General features: G+C 37.0%; 1 non-coding gene across 1 annotated transcript; it reads right to left on the bottom strand.

Moving 5' to 3' along the window:
* Positions 1 to 1,056: 1,056 nt before the first annotated feature.
* On the bottom strand, positions 1,057 to 1,163 carry LOC140856771 (small nucleolar RNA R71). The gene has a single exon (XR_012140373.1). It is a non-coding gene; the product is annotated as a small nucleolar RNA R71 (small nucleolar RNA).
* Positions 1,164 to 17,957: the final 16,794 nt, after the last annotated feature.

The following is a 17,957-nucleotide window of genomic DNA, read 5'->3' as shown; positions in this document are numbered from 1 at the left end:
TTGCATTTGCATTTTCATAATTAATCTAAGGGCATCAACCCATTAACAAGATAAGGTGGGGATTTCATTACCCTTCCTTAGCCCAAAAACCATCTCCATCATATTGCATTACCTAGACTTTTAATCTTAAAATCAATTAGACGTCAACCTTAAGGAATTCGAGCTCAATAGGACAAGGAACCCTAAGAGTTCTACCAAGTTTGAGTTGTTTGATTAGTTGGTGTCTAGGCAAGTCCCTGAGGGTGGTTTGTTAAATTGGTTCAGTTGCTGGCCTGGCCAACTCGTTTGGTGTCTAGAAAGGCAACGATGAGTGAACCTCCCATCTCTTATACTTACCTGGCTAACTAGTTGATCAATCTCCACTTGGAAGGTTTGAAGGGTCATCTTGGAACAGTTAGGAGCTATCTAGATTTAGGTTAACCCTAGGATAGATTGAGTTTAATTTATTGATTCACTTGTTTGAAAAAAAAAAAAAATTTAAAATTTAAATTAATTTGGTTACTTTTCTTTAGATTTAGGACTCCTTAGGATCTTCTCTTTAGAACTTTTTCTCTTTTCTTTCTTTTCTTTATACATAAAAATTTTATTAAAAAAAAAAATTGTATAAACATCGAGAACCGTACACCTCGTGTGTGGAGAAGAGTGTCGGGTCGTCTAGTTAGAATTGAGTCAATTCCTGTTGTTCCAATGGCTGAACCAATCCAACCCATGACCCTTAAGGATTTGTGTTATCCAGTTGGCTCCATCCAACCATCTTGTATCAGGTTGCCACAACCCACAGCTAACAATTTTGAAATCAAACCTCAAATCATAAATATGCTTCCAAAATTCACAGGATTAGAGGATGCTTATATATTTATTAGAGAATTTGAGGAGGTATGTGCAACCATGAAACTGCAATTAACAGAGGATGAGGTCAAACTTAGATTAATCAACTTTGCCCTTAAGGATAATGCTAAGAAGTGGCTTTATAGTCTGTCAAACTATTCTGTCACTACCTGGGAGGGCTTTGTGAGAACATTTTTAAAAAAGTATTTTCCCCATCATAAAACAGCTAGGATTAGGAATGAAATAAATCAATTTTACCAACTAGCTGGTGAATCATTTTGGAAGTACTTTGATCGTTTCAAGAATCTTTTAACCCAATGCCCACACCATGGAATAGAAACTTGGAGACTATGCCAGATCATCTATGAGGGGTTAGATTCAAACTCAAGAACCATGCTAGAGTCCATGTGCCAAGGCCAATTTATGGACAAAGAAACTACTGAAGCTTGGCAATTCTTAGAAGACCTAGCCGAGAAAAATTTATAGTGGGAAACAACTAGAGAACCTGATAAAGCTACACCTTCAAGAGGAGGAATGCATCAAATTCAACCAACCCTAGCATCAGAGGCCAAGATTGCAACCTTAACACGTAGATTGGAAGCCTTAGAATTACAGAGACCAGCCAATGTAAATCAAATATCTGCACCCATGTGTAAAGGGTGCAATGCACCAGACCATGTCTTAGAAGAATGTTCCTACTCGAATGAGTGTGCACAGGTGAATGCCACCTATCAAGGACCATTGAACAATCCTTATGCACCCACATATAACCCAGGTTGGAGGAATCACCCGAATTTCTCATGGTCCCAGAATCCTAATGTAGGCAATCCAAATTTCAATCAGCAAAATCTAAGGTCCAACCCAGTAATGAACAACCCGCCAGGCTTCCATGATAATGACAAGAAAATTACCTCTTTAGAGAAAAACCTAGAAGCCATGATGAAGACACATACCAGCTTTATGCAAACCACGGATCAACTCATAAATAATAACACCCAAGCTATAGCCCGTCTGGAAATGCAAGTAAGTCAGCTGGCTTCGACCATTAGTGAACGAGAACATGGTAGGTTACCTAGCCAACATGAGCCAAATCCTAGGAACCAAAATGGTCCACGACCCCAACAAGGAAACCAAGTTAATGGTGTAAATGCCATTCATACCTTAAGATCAGGAAAACAAATAGACAATAAGGTAGTTGCACTTGATGATATAGATGACTCATCTGCCGAGTCACCTTCTAAAACTACTACCTTTCAACCTCAAGCACCAGAAACTGAAAATTCACCTAGTCCAGTACTTAAAAGTCCTAGAGCTCCTTTTCCAAACAGACTGAAATCCAATAAATCTGAACATTTAGACAAAATTTTAGAGGTATTTAAACAAGTCCAAGTTAATATTCCTCTTTTAGATATAATCCATCAGGTTCCAACTTATGCCAAATTTTTAAAAGATCTTTGCACTAGGAAAAGGACCACTAATGTACCAAAGAAAGCATTTTTGGCTGCAAGTGTCAGTTCATACCTATCTAGCCATGTGCCAATTAAATATAAGGACCCTGGAGCTCCAACAATTTCTTGTGTTATTGGAGAAACCAATATAAAAAAGGCCTTGCTAGATCTAGGAGCTAGTGTGAATATCCTTCCATATTCGGTGTATGAACAACTAGGATTAGAAAAACTTCAACCTACTGGGATCACATTACAGTTAGCCGATAGATCTCTCAGGATCCCTAAGGGAATGGTCGAGGATGTTCTGATAAAGGTTGAAAATTTCATTTTTCCTGTAGATTTTATTGTTTTAGAGACTGAGCCAGTTGCAAATCCTAAAGGACATATACCTGTCATTTTAGGAAGACCATTCTTAGCTACGGCCAATGCTGAAATCAATTGTCGAAATGGTCTAATGAAGTTATCCTTTGAGAATATGACCATTGAGCTTAATATTTTTAACTTAGAACAGGAATCCTCTTCTCATGCTGATGTCAATGTAGTCCAAGATGGTATTTATGAATCCATTGACATTAGTGATGATGAAGTCGACCTAGAGTCTAACCCCTGGTTAATCCATGAGTCTGAGGATGTCAATGAAATACTTAAAGAAAATCAGATTAATCAAGAATCGACACTTCCTACTGAACCAATCATTGAGATGGTGAAACCATCACCTAAACCATCGATAGAGGAAGCACCCATTTTAGAACTGAAACCCCTCCCAGAACATCTCAAGTATGCATATCTAGGACCCAAAGAAACTTTGCCTGTAATTATTGCATCAGACCTAGATCCCAAGCAAGAGGAGGAGTTAGTGTCAGTTCTAAAAGCAAATCAGGAAGCAATAGGTTGGACCATAGCAGATATCAAAGGAATAAGCCCTTCTATAGTTCAACATAGAATATACTTAGAGGAAGAGGCTAAACCAACAAGAGAAGCCCAAAGAAGGCTTAATCCAGTTATGAAGGATGTAGTTAAAAAGGAGATTCTGAAACTCCTAGATAGTGGAATAATTTATCCTATTTCTGATAGCTCTTGGGTAAGCCCAGTTCAAGTAGTACCCAAGAAATCTGGGGTAACAGTGGTCCAAAATGATGCAAACGAACTTATCCCAACTAGGACCCAAACGGGATGGAGGGTCTGTATAGACTATAGAAAGATGAATGCTGCAACAAGGAAAGATCACTTTCCTTTGCCATTTATTGATCAAATGTTGGAAAGACTAGCCGGACAAGAGTTTTACTGTTTTCTTGATGGATACTCCGGTTACAACCAGATCCCCATAGCCGCTGAAGATCAAGAAAAGACTACATTCACCTGTCCATTTGGTACTTTTGCCTATAGACGAATGCCCTTTGGACTATGTAATGCACCGGCAACCTTTCAGAGATGCATGATCAGCATGTTTTCAGATATGATAGAACGATTTCTAAAAATTTTGTTGCTCCTAGATTGATTTTGATGATTACAAAGCAGATTGAAGGGATACAAACAATTGAAAAAGTCCTTATGCTCTTCAAGGGCAAAATCGTAATTTTGCTAAAATCCTGATTTGATAGTACCATTTGGTAGAACAAATGATTTGAAATCTATTGGTGAAAATTTCATTGTGTTTGGACTAATATTTTTGAAGTTATGAAGGTTTAAAGTGCATGAGTCGACTCATGAGTCAACTCATGGCACTATGAGCTGAATGGCACGAAAAAAATTCCCATGGCACGCTGGATTTTTTGGCTTGGCACGACCTGTGAGTCGACTCATGAGTCGACCCACAAGGCATGAGTCGACTCATGAGTCGACCCCTGCTGATTTGAACCGAAAAATTCAGAAATCAGATCTTCTGGTCTGTTGCAACAGAAGTCGACTCATGAGTCGACTCCTGAAGCATGAGTCGACTCATGAGTCGACCCCTGCGACGGGAAATGTCAGCAACGGCTATTTTTTTGCCCGTTTTAATTGCCATTTATGCTTCCTAAAAATCCTCTAACGGCTCTTTATCTGCCTAAATTGTTTTCTCTTGCTTCTAATGCTACAAAATGCTTTAAATGATGAAAGAAATTGCAGATTAAATAGCGGATCAAACGTGAAATCAAACGTAGAGAAGAAAAGAGAGGAAAAAGAGAAGAACAGAAGAGAGGATCCGAAATTTGCAAGAAAAAGCCTGAGATCAACGAAATATCCATAGAGAAAAAGAGAGAGGATCCACAATATACCAGAGAGATTGTGAAAGAGAAAAGGAAGATCTTTCAAGGAGAGAATTCTTCACGCCTATCGTTTCAACCTTGATCTAGAGATCGTTCAAAGCTTTCAAGAGATCTTCAATCAACAATCAACCTCTTCTCAAGCGTTCAACCGTTCATTCATCTTGAGAAAATCTGAAAAAGGGGTTCTTCATTTGAGTAAAGTTTTTATTGTTATATTTGCTCATTTAAGGAGCTGTTTTTGTATTCATCTGTGCTCTAAATATTCTTACTCTTTGTGAGTTTTTGCTCTTGTTTTTGGAGGATTTCCAAAACAAGGAAAGGTTGATCCGAACCTGAAATCGGAGTGTTGTGGGTTGGCTTGTACCCGGGAAACAAGTGTTCTAGCTTGGGATAGCTAGGGTCGGAGTTTCCGACGTCCTGTATTCTAGCTTGGGATAGCTAGTGTCGGAGTTTCCGACGTTTTGTATTCGGGTTGAATACAAAGGATAGTGGATTAAAATTCCCAAGTGGGATCTTGGGGAGTGGACGTAGGTGCAAGGTTAGCACCGAACCACTATAAATCCTTGTGTTTGTGGTGTGCTTTATCGCTTTATCATATTTATATCCTTGCAATACTGCTTTAGTTAATTAATATTGATTTAAAGCCATTATTTTGTTCTTCATAAGTTATCTGTTGGGCTTAAAATTTTTAGAAACCCAATTCACCCCCCCTCTTGGGTTGCATAGCTGGGCAACAAGTGGTATCAGAGCCAGTGCTCTAGCCCTTCTTTGATCTAACAATCAAAGAGCCAAAGATCTATGGCAACCCATGTTGGAACTTCTCTAGCCGAGGGGCAATCAACAAACCGACCTCCACTTTTCAATGGGTCTAATTACACCTATTGGAAAGCTCGGATAAAGATTTTCATACAAGCACTCGACTATGATATGTGGAGTATCATAGTGAATGGTCCTCACACACCCACCAAGATTATAGATGGTGAGGAGTCAACCAAACCCGAGAAAGAATGGGATGAGGTTGACAAGAAATTAGCACAATTAAATGCCAAAGCTATGAATGTTCTTTATTGTGCACTAGATGCTAGTGAATTTAATCGCATTTCTACTTGTGCATCTGCTAAAGAAATATGGAATAGGTTAGAAGTCACCCATGAGGGAACAAATCAAGTAAAAGAGTCTAAAATAAACATGCTTGTACATAAATATGAATTGTTCAAAATAGAGCATGATGAGTCCATAACTGCTATGTTTACTCGTTTTACTGATATAATCAATGGTTTAAAGAGTCTTGGCAAATCTTATACTAACAGTGAACTTGTAAGGAAGATTCTCAGGTCACTGCCAAGAACTTGGGAAGCCAAGGTGACTGCCATCCAAGAAGCAAAGGACTTGAACACTCTACCTCTAGAAGAGCTTCTTGGATCCTTGATGACTCATGAACTTAGCATGATGCAACATCAAGAGGATGAAATCAAAAAGAAAAGAACCATTGCCCTCAAATCCACAACTTCACCTGATTATGAAACAGATGACTCTGAAGATGAAGATCAGGATGAGGAGATGGCTCTCATCACCCGGAAATTCAAGAAGTTTCTAAGAAAAAGAAAACAGGGGATGAGAAAGAAATTTACAAAAGGGGATCAAAGCATAGAAAAGGAGAAAGATCAAACCCCTATATGCTACGAGTGCAAGAAGCCAGGACATTTCAGATCCGAATGTCCTCAATTGAAGAAAGGTCCAAAGAAATTCAAAAAGAAGGCAATGATGGCGACCTGGAGTGCGAGTGATGACTCAAGCTCCGACGAGGAAACCTCAACCGAACAAGCCAATCTGTGCCTGATGGCACATGAAAATGAGGTTACTTCTGAATCCACTAGTGAATTTACTTTTGAAGAATTGCATGAAGCTTTCTATGATTCAATTGATGAATTAAAGAAACTAGGGAAGAAAAACAAAGAGCTGAAATTGGAAAATCAGTCCTTAGTGAAACAAGCTGAAATTCTTTCAATTGAAAAATTCACATTGATTCAAGAAAATCAAAACTTTAAGGATGAAATTAACAAACTGAAATCTATAGTAGATAAGTTCACCTTAAGTTCAAACAAGCTAAATATGATCCTTGATAATCAGAAAGCTATATATGATAAGGCTGGACTTGGTTATAAACCCCTGAAGAAACAAAAATTTTTGAAGGATATTTATGCAAATTATTCAAGCAAAAAGCCTACAAATATTACTTGTTTTAAATGTGGAAGAATAGGACATAAATCATACACATGTCTTATTAACAAATATGCAAACACAAAGAAAATATGGGTTCCAAAAGGAACCATTCTGACTAACCTGAAAGGACCCAAGAAAGCTTGGGTACCTAAGACAGAAACTTGATCTGTGCTTGCAGGTGTGTCTAGCATCCCAAGAAGGAAACAGGAAATGGTATCTTGACAGCGGATGCTCGAGACACATGACTGGTGATGAATCACAATTCATCACGCTTGATGCTAAGGATGGAGGGATGGTCACCTTTGGAGATAATGGCAAAGGAAAGATCATCGGGATAGGTAACATTGGTATCACTCCCTCCAAATACATTGAGAATGTTTTACTTGTTAAAGGTTTAAAGCATAACTTACTTAGCATTAGTCAATTCTGTGATAAAGGGTATAAAGTAAGTTTTGAATCATCTGTATGCATTGTGACGAGTCCTATTAACGATGGCATTAAATTTATAGGACATAGGCATGGCAATGTTTATATGGTAGACTTGAATGATTTAACTAAATTAGACATGCAATGCCTAGTTTCCTTAAATGCTAAAATAAATGAGACTAGTTGGCTGTGGCATCGTAGACTTGCACATATTAGCATGCATTCTCTTTCAAAATTAATCAAAAAGGATTTAGTTCTCGGTTTGCCAAAATTAAATTTTGAAAAGGATAGAATTTGTGATGCATGCCAATTAGGTAAACAAACTAGAATATCATTTAAATCCAAAAACACTATTTCAACTTCTAGACCTTTAGAGCTCTTACATATGGATTTATTTGGACCAACTAAAACCACTAGTCTAGGAGGAAAACGATATGGATTTGTAATAATTGATGATTACTCTCGTTTTACTTGGGTTTTCTTTTTAGCTCTCAAAAATGAAACTTTTCAAATTTTCACGAAATTTCATCGAAAAGTCACTAATGAAAAAGGGTTTTCAATTCAAAATATTAGAAGTGATCATGGAACAGAATTTGAAAATCATGACTTTGAAAATTTTTGTGATGAAAATGGAATTGGCCACAACTTCTCTGCTCCTAGGACACCCCAACAAAATGGGGTAGTTGAAAGGAAAAATAGAACCTTAGAAGAAATGGCCCGTACCATGCTCTGTGAAAGCAACCTTCCAAAATATTTTTGGGCGGAAGCTATTAACACAGCATGTTACATTTTAAATCGTGCTTTAATAAGACAATTTTTAAAGAAAACCCCCTATGAACTTTGGAAAGGAAGAAAACCAAATATTGCCTATTTTCATGTTTTTGGTTGCCGATGTTTTGTATTAAATAATGGCAAAGAAAAACTTGGTAAATTTGATGCAAAATCAGATGAAGCAATCCTTCTAGGCTACTCCTCCACTAGTAAAGCATTTAGAGTGTTCAACAAAAGAACCTTAGTAGTTGAGGAGTCCATACATGTTGTCTTTGATGAATCTAACGATCTTCCTTCAAGGAAGAATAAGGGTGTTGATGATGCAGATCCACTAATAGAAGGTATGAAGGAGATCACTCTAAAAGATTCAGCAACTCCAGAAGACAAGGATCAAGAAGATGAACAAAATGAGAAAGGTGAAGAAATTCAAGAACAACCTCAAGGTACAAATGACTTACCCAAGGAATAGAGGTATGTTCACAACCACCCTAAGGAATTAATTATCGGAGATCCTATGCATGGGGTAAAAACACGTTCTTCACTTAGAGATGTACTTAATCATTGTGCTTTTGTATCTCAACTTGAACCTAAAACTTTTGAAGAAGCTGAAAATGATCATAACTGGATTAATGCTATGCAAGAAGAACTCAGTCAATTTGAAAGAAATAATGTTTGGACCTTAGTGAAAAGACCTAAAGATTATTCAATAATTGGCACAAAATGGGTCTTTAGAAACAAATTAGATGAGCATGGAAATGTAATTAGAAATAAAGCAAGACTGGTTGCTAAGGGATATAATCAAGAAGAAGGAATTGATTTTGATGAAACCTTTGCACCTGTTGCTAGATTAGAAGCCATTAGACTTCTACTTGCTTATGCTTGCTTTATGAAATTCAAACTATTTCAAATGGATGTTAAAAGTGCATTTTTAAATGGATATATTTCTGAAGAAGTATATGTAGAACAACCCCCTGGATTTGAAAATCATGCTTTTCCCAATCATGTCTTTAGATTAAATAAAGCTTTATATGGTCTAAAACAAGCACCTAGAGCATGGTATGAAAGGCTAAGCAAATTTCTACTAAATAATGGTTTCTCAAGAGGCAATGTGGATACAACTCTATTTATTAAAAGAAACCAAAATGATATGCTAATTATACAAATTTATGTTGATGACATAATTTTTGGGTCTACTAATGAATCCCTTTGTCAAGACTTTGCTAAGCTTATGCAGGGAGAGTTCGAGATGAGCATGATGGGAGAACTCACCTTCTTCCTCGGACTCCAAATCAAACAATCAAAAGAGGGAATCTCCATCACCCAAAGCAAGTACACCAAGGATCTACTCAAAAGATTTGGAATGGAGAACTGCAAACCAATTGGCACACCAATGAGTCCCTCATGTAAGCTTGACAAGGATGATGAAGGTAAAAGCGTAGACTTAAAATACTATAGAGGTATGATTGGCTCATTATTATATTTAACTGCAAGTAGGCCTGATATCATGTTTAGTGTTTGCTTATGTGCAAGATATCAATCTAATCCTAAGGAATCTCATTTGAATGCTGTTAAAAGAATCCTTAGATACTTAAATGGTACACAAACTATAGGGTTATGGTACTCTAAGGACTCACAAATTAATTTGTTAGGATATTCTGATGCTGATTTTGCTGGATGTAAATTAGATAGAAAAAGCACAAGTGGAACTTGCCAATTTCTTGGAGTTAACCTAATCTCATGGTTTAGCAAGAAACAAAATTCGGTAGCACTGTCTACGGCTGAGGCCGAATACATTGCAGCCGGAAGTTGTTGTGCTCAAATCTTGTGGATTAAGCAACAACTCGAAGATTTTGGAATCAAACTTAATGAAACACCAATAAAATGTGATAATACAAGTGCTATAAATCTATCTAAAAATCCAATACAACACTCAAGATCTAAACATATTGAGATAAGACATCATTTTATAAGAGAACATGTTCAAAACAAAAATATAATTCTTGAATATGTTTGCACTGAAAATCAATTAGCTGATATCTTTACAAAGGCCCTTAGTGAGGAAAGATTCTGTGAAATTAGGAGAAATCTAGGAATTCTAGATCCATTTGTCTGAAATTTCTCAATTTCCAAAGAATAGATGTCAAAATCTCTTAGAGCTCAATTTTCAACATCTATCCTGGTTCCAAAAGCTCAGTTTTATCACTCTAAAAATTTATCATTGAGCAAAATTCTTTCTCCCAAAATTTTGAATTTTTCTGGAATTTATTTGCATTTTTTCTGATTTTCTGAACTTCATGAGTCGACCCCCATGAGTCGACTCAATGGCAAACTTGTAAATCCCACCAACTTCCATCGGGTTCATTGTTTTTAAAACGGGAAACCTGTTTATGAGACGACTCATCTTCTCGTCGTCTTCCTTCCGAAAGCCGTCCTCTCCAAACTTCTGTTTTGCTCCAAATTCAAAGATTAATTTCGAGGCAATTCTCCCTCCTTCTCTCCACCAAAAATCGCCTCCTTGAAAAGGATTTTTCTGTGCATTCTCGCAGTGTTTGGCGCGGGTGGAACGTGCCCTAGAACTTCACCGTTCATTCAAAATCCACTTCTTTTTTCCACCAAAATTCTTCTTTACTCTTTAGTGATCCCTCCTCCACTGAATTCAAGTCTTCTTGTCTGCTACCTTATTGGATATGGCTCCAAAGATGAAACTTCCCCAAAGAAGGAAATCAATCCGAGAGCCTGAGGAAATTGTCCGAAAGAAAAGGCATGCTCAGTCTTCCACTGTTCCCAATCCAGTTTCAGTACCTGCTCAAGGTCCCTCTCAACCCTCCATAAGCCCCAATGTAAATCTTCTTTCTGATAGAAAAGTAGAAACCGGGAAAAATATAGATTTTCGGTTCTTTGAGAAAGAAGGCTTTACTTTTGCTACCAAGATCAAAAATCAAGGATGGGAACTTTATTGCTCTCTTAAGGAAGTCACCTATGTTGATCTAGTCAGAGAGTTCTACCAGAACCTAAATTATGGAAACGGATCTGTGACTTCAACTGTAAAGGGGATTGACATCTGTTTGGATTCTAGGATATTGGGAGAGATACTTCAGTTGCCTAGTGAAGGATACTCATATATGGAACTCCCAATTAAAGAAGAAGGGATCAGAATTATCTTAGGAGAAGATTTTTCAGGAAGTTTAAACAGATTGGAAGCAAAGCTACTGTCCATTGAGATGAGGGTCCTGCATCAGATTGTGACAAAACTATTCTTTCCTAGGAGTGGTAGACATGACTTACTATCAGGCAGAGTAGAAGAAGAAGGTCCAACTTCTCCTGTACATGATTTCAGGGCAGCTTCACCAGATAACCAGTTCATTCATGATACTGAGGCTGGCCCTTCTGAGTTTACTAGGATGCCCACACCAGTGTATCAGCCAGAGAGCAGAGCACCTCATTCAGAGTTCAGACTGGCTGACGATCAGATCGAGCATATATCTCAGCGTGTGGCTTCTTTGTTGTCTAGCCAGTGGAGTAGTACTTCTTTTGCACCTGGAGCTACTTCTTCTGATCAGACCATTACTCCCCACATCTCCACTATATTTCAGATGATTTCAGATCAGTCCGTCAGGATACAGCAGCTTGAGGATACTGTCTGGAGACTTACTGGCAGAGTTCTTGACTTGCAGGGGCAAGTCCTTGCATTGGCCCATCCCCAGCCACAGGAGTCTACTATTGAGGTCACAGACCTCACTGCAGAGGCTGGCAGGCTCAGAGGAGCACTAGAAGGTGGATATGAGCTACTGAGGAAAGAGATCAGAGGATCGAATGAGCATGCTACCACCCAGTTCACTGCTCTACTTCAATCTGTTTCCAGAGCACTGAACGTACTTGATTCTATCAGACTCATGGTATCAGCCCTAGTATCTCAGCATTCTCAACCACCTAGTTCATCTCGTTCTCCTGCTCGTGCCATCACCTCCACTCGTGGCAGAGGCAGACGGGGTAGAGGACGCACTTCTGATCCATCATCTCCTCACCCTATATCTGATGACTCCGATCCATGATTTGTCTTGATCATTGACTTATCTTGATCTTTACTAGATTCTAGGAGTTAGTATCTTGTTCTAGGATCTATACCTTGGGGCCATGTATTGACATTTAGCTGGTTGAATTTTATGTATTGAAACAATTATGATATAAATGGAATCATCTTTTACCTATATTTCTACCTCTTTGTAATGATTATATTTTGGTTATATTTCAATCTCCGATACATCTGTTGAAATATTATCTTCTCCTTATTGTTGTTTGCTATTGATAATTGCTATATTGAGGGGGAGCAAACATCTGTGAAAAACTCTAAAGAGGAAGAAATTAAAGAATATTTTCAGAAAAGGAAAAGAAAGAGTTAACTATGTTTGATGATGTCAAAAAGGGGGAGAAATTAAAATTAAACAAAAATTGAAATTAGACAAAAAGCAAAACCCTAAATTATGAGAAAAAGGGGGAGAAATTAAATTAAAACAAATATTGAAAAAATTAAATAAATATTGGAGAAATTAGACAAAAACAAGGATTGAAAGATTAAACAAAACTTTGAGAAATTTTGGTATCGAAATTTGGTATCAGACAGAGAAATTTGGTATCAGACAGAACTTTAATCCATCAAAAGCAAAATCATGAGTACAATGCAAATAAGTATTTTTTTATATATATGCTCTGATATTCAAACTTGCTTTTGAAATTTTACTCACCTTGAGACATCAATAAGAAATTTGTTTTACTCTGATTCATCCTACAATTTCTTTCAACTTGATCTGATACATGATAACATTTGATCCGATACAGTGTGAAGGTTTCTCTAAAATATTATAACATTTGCTCTAATACTGTATGAAATTTGCTCTGATACATTATAAAATCTTTTCTGATATCATTGTAAAATTATTTTTGCTCTGATACATAGAAAAAGTTATTTATCTTCTCTTGCTCTGAAATATCTTGAACTCAAAATGATCTAATACCCTTTTCAAATCTTTAAGAAAATGGACAAACTATTTTTGCATTTATATTACATGCCAAAAGAATCATACTCTTTTCAAGCATATACACCCATAATGGATTCTTTTGAAATTAATGCTTTAACATAAATATTTTTGTTCATATGTTTTGTCATCATCAAAAAGGGGGAGATTGTTGCTCCTAGATTGATTTTGATGATTACAAAGCAGATTGAAGGGATACAAACAATTGAAAAAGTCCTTATGCTCTTCAAGGGCAAAATCGTAATTTTGCTAAAATCCTGATTTGATAGTACCATTTGGTAGAACAAATGATTTGAAATCTATTGGTGAAAATTTCATTGTGTTTGGACTAATATTTTTGAAGTTATGAAGGTTTAAAGTGCATGAGTCGACTCATGAGTCAACTCATGGCACTATGAGCTGAATGGCACGAAAAAAATTCCCATGGCACGCTGGATTTTTTGGCTTGGCACGACCTGTGAGTCGACTCATGAGTCGACCCACAAGGCATGAGTCGACTCATGAGTCGACCCCTGCTGATTTGAACCGAAAAATTCAGAAATCAGATCTTCTGGTCTGTTGCAACAGAAGTCGACTCATGAGTCGACTCCTGAAGCATGAGTCGACTCATGAGTCGACCCCTGCGACGGGAAATGTCAGCAACGGCTATTTTTTTGCCCGTTTTAATTGCCATTTATGCTTCCTAAAAATCCTCTAACGGCTCTTTATCTGCCTAAATTGTTTTCTCTTGCTTCTAATGCTACAAAATGCTTTAAATGATGAAAGAAATTGCAGATTAAATAGCGGATCAAACGTGAAATCAAACGTAGAGAAGAAAAGAGAGGAAAAAGAGAAGAACAGAAGAGAGGATCCGAAATTTGCAAGAAAAAGCCTGAGATCAACGAAATATCCATAGAGAAAAAGAGAGAGGATCCACAATATACCAGAGAGATTGTGAAAGAGAAAAGGAAGATCTTTCAAGGAGAGAATTCTTCACGCCTATCGTTTCAACCTTGATCTAGAGATCGTTCAAAGCTTTCAAGAGATCTTCAATCAACAATCAACCTCTTCTCAAGCGTTCAACCGTTCATTCATCTTGAGAAAATCTGAAAAAGGGGTTCTTCATTTGAGTAAAGTTTTTATTGTTATATTTGCTCATTTAAGGAGCTGTTTTTGTATTCATCTGTGCTCTAAATATTCTTACTCTTTGTGAGTTTTTGCTCTTGTTTTTGGAGGATTTCCAAAACAAGGAAAGGTTGATCCGAACCTGAAATCGGAGTGTTGTGGGTTGGCTTGTACCCGGGAAACAAGTGTTCTAGCTTGGGATAGCTAGGGTCGGAGTTTCCGACGTCCTGTATTCTAGCTTGGGATAGCTAGTGTCGGAGTTTCCGACGTTTTGTATTCGGGTTGAATACAAAGGATAGTGGATTAAAATTCCCAAGTGGGATCTTGGGGAGTGGACGTAGGTGCAAGGTTAGCACCGAACCACTATAAATCCTTGTGTTTGTGGTGTGCTTTATCGCTTTATCATATTTATATCCTTGCAATACTGCTTTAGTTAATTAATATTGATTTAAAGCCATTATTTTGTTCTTCATAAGTTATCTGTTGGGCTTAAAATTTTTAGAAACCCAATTCACCCCCCCTCTTGGGTTGCATAGCTGGGCAACAAATTTTTATGGATGACTTTTCTGTTTTTGGTCTAACCTTCTCCGAGTGTCTGAATCACCTGCAATTAGTTCTAGAACGATGTAAGGAGAAGCACCTAGTTCTCAACTGGAAAAAATGTCAGTTTATGGTCAAACAGGGAATAGTTCTTGGCCATGTCATTTCTAAAAAGGGGATTGAAGTGGACAAGGCCAAAATAGATCTAATTGCAAGTCTTCCACCACCTAAATCTGTGAAAGAAATACGTTCATTTTTAGGTCATGCTGGATTCTATAGAAGGTTTATTGCCAACTTTAGCAAAGTAGCACGTCCACTGACTAATCTTTTGGCAAAGGATACCAAATTTGAATTTACTCATGAGTGCTTGAAATCCTTTGAATTTCTAAAAAATGCACTTGTATCAGCTCCAATCATTCATCCTCCTGTCTGGTCTGAACCATTTGAATTAATGTGTGATGCGTCCGATCATGTTGTGGGCGCAATCTTAGGTCAACGAATAAATAAGCTGCCTAGAGTGATATATTATGCAAGTAAAACCTTAAATGATGCGCAGCTTAACTACACCACAACTGAGAAGGAGTTCCTTGCCGTTGTCTTTGCTTTAGAGAAATTTAGATCTTATTTGGTTGGGACCCACACCATTGTTTACACCGATCACTCAGCCATTAGACATCTCCTAGCAAAGAAGGATGCCAAGGCACGTTTAATCAGATGGATTTTGCTCCTTCAAGAATTTGACCTAGAAATTAGGGACAAGAAAGGCACTGAGAACGTTGTAGCAGATCATTTGTCCCGAATTCCAGTTGCACCATCTAGTAAACCACCCATCAATGAATCTTTCCCAGATGAGCAACTCATGTCTGTGTCTACTGAACCTTGGTTTGCTGATATTGTAAATTATTTAGCCATAGGCAAGATACCTTCTCATTGGACTAAGCATGATAAATATAAATTCTTTGCCCAAGTGAAGTATTTCATTTGGGATGATCCTTATCTTTTTAAACAATGTCCTGATCAAATTATTAGAAGGTGTATCCCAGATAACGAAGTCATGAATATTTTATCTTTTTGTCATGATCAAGCATGTGGGGGTCACTTCGCGTCTAAGAAAACTGCTGCTAAGGTTCTCCAATGTGGTTTTTATTGGCCCAATTTGTTTAAGGATGCTCATGAATATTGTAAAAGTTGTGCTCAATGTCAGAAAATGGGTCGAATCACCAAGCGACACATGATGCCACTCAACCCAATCTTGGTAGTTGAAGTTTTTGATGTTTGGGGAATCGATTTCATGGGACCATTTCCAAATTCCTTTGGAAATAAATATATTCTAGTAGCAGTTGATTATGTTTCAAAGTGGGTAGAAGCAATTGCATGTAGAACACGCGATAGCAAAATGGTCATTAAGTTTCTTAAAGAAAATATTCTCTCCCATTTCGGTATTCCTAGGGCAATCATTAGTGATCGGGGAACCCATTTTTGTAACCGACCTTTTGCAACATTGATAAAAAAGTATAATGTCACCCACAAATTGACCACACCATATCATCCTCAAACTAGTGGACAAGTTGAAGTGTCAAACCGACAAATCAAACAAATTCTGGAAAAAACTGTTAGTGCCAATAGAAAGGATTGGTCTTTGAAATTAATTGATGCACTTTGGGCATACCGAACCGCTTTCAAGACCGATCTAGGAATGTCTCCTTATAGGATTGTGTTTGGTAAACCATGTCACTTGCCTATTGAGATAGAACACAAAGTCATGTGGGCCATCAAACAACTAAATACAAATTTGAACGACGCTGGAAACCATAGAAAGCTTCAGTTGAATGAATTAGAAGAACTTAGAAATGAAGCCTATGAAAATGCAAAGATATACAAGGAACGAACCAAAGCATTTCATGATCAATCAATTATGAGAAAAACTTTCAATATCGGACAAAAGGTACTCTTATATAACTCTAGATTACATCTGTTTCCAGGAAAGCTTAGGTCTAGATGGACAGGACCATTTTTAGTAAAGGAAGTCTTTTCACACGGAGCTGTTAAGATTGAAAACCCAAGTAATGGTGTTATCTTTAAAGTTAATGGTCAACGATTAAAACCATTCTTGGAATTACCTGTCAAGACTATTGAAGATGCCATGGTTCTTTATGAACCAACTTATTCTGATTAAGTTGCTTCAAGGTTTGGTCTGGCTGAAGACATAAAACTTAGCGCTTCTGGGAGGCAACCCAGCTTATTTAATTTCTAATGCTTTCTTTGTTTTCAGTTTGCTTAGGACAATTAAATTAGATAAACTCCATTGGGGACAATGTCAGTCAAGTTGGGGGGAGAGCTTGAACAAAATCAGGTGTTATCATTTCCTTTTCCTTCCACTATGAGTTATTTCTTGCATTTAATATATTATGTAAAAAAATAAATAAATATATATATATATATATATATATATGAAATAAATTAATCTATAAAAGAAATAAGAGTAAGTTAGAAAGTATTTGCTAATGTAGTGAGTCACGGAGAAGATTAGCTGGTTAGACTCTTGGTGGCTTAGGTCATTTAAAGACTATTAGCACTTCCAATTGCACATGCACACTAACAAGGTAAAGTAGGTGTTAATTGTAAGGTCAATTAAAAATTTGAGTATTATTTAAATTAGATAATTTTTTCTACACCCCAATTGAAGAAATTTGAATTTAAGGAAAGAGCTACCTGCCTGAAATAAAATGCAAAACACAGAGTAAATGTGGATTTCCCTAAGCCTAGTAACCGGGTCTCTTCACCTAAGTCAAGTGTTGAGATTCGCATCAAACGGTGGTGGGAAGGCCAGGATGCTCAGCAAAAAAAAAAAAAAAAAAAAAAACAGTGTGAAAGCTACCTTAGTTCTTTGTTTAATCTGGGGTGTATAGAAAATTAATCGAACTAAGTTATGAAAAATGATACAATTGGCCTGTACAAGTTAATACTGAAATACTAAGTTAGTTATCACTCACACAAGTGCTATAAAACTTTAAGTGTACTCTAAGAAAGCTTCTAAGTAGACCGACTACCGATTCTAATTCGAAGCTCATTACTTAGTAATACTAGAAAACTTCTTAAATTTCGATCTTAAATTAATTTGCAAAGGAAGGATCTTTTTGAATTATGATCTTATTTTGGTACATTGCTAAGGGACTAGCAATGATTAAGTTGGGGGGTGTGATTTATGTCACAAATTGACATAAAAAGTATCAATTAATATCTAAATTATCTAACTTTATTAAGAAATTGATACTTGTTATTATATTTTACAGAAGAAGAGATCATCAATAGAAAGAACAAGGAAAGAGGATTCCAAC

Source organism: Elaeis guineensis, chromosome 3 (genome assembly GCF_000442705.2).
Source record: "Elaeis guineensis isolate ETL-2024a chromosome 3, EG11, whole genome shotgun sequence".
Lineage (NCBI taxonomy): Eukaryota > Viridiplantae > Streptophyta > Magnoliopsida > Arecales > Arecaceae > Elaeis > Elaeis guineensis.
This window is presented reverse-complemented; position numbering and strand designations above follow the sequence as displayed.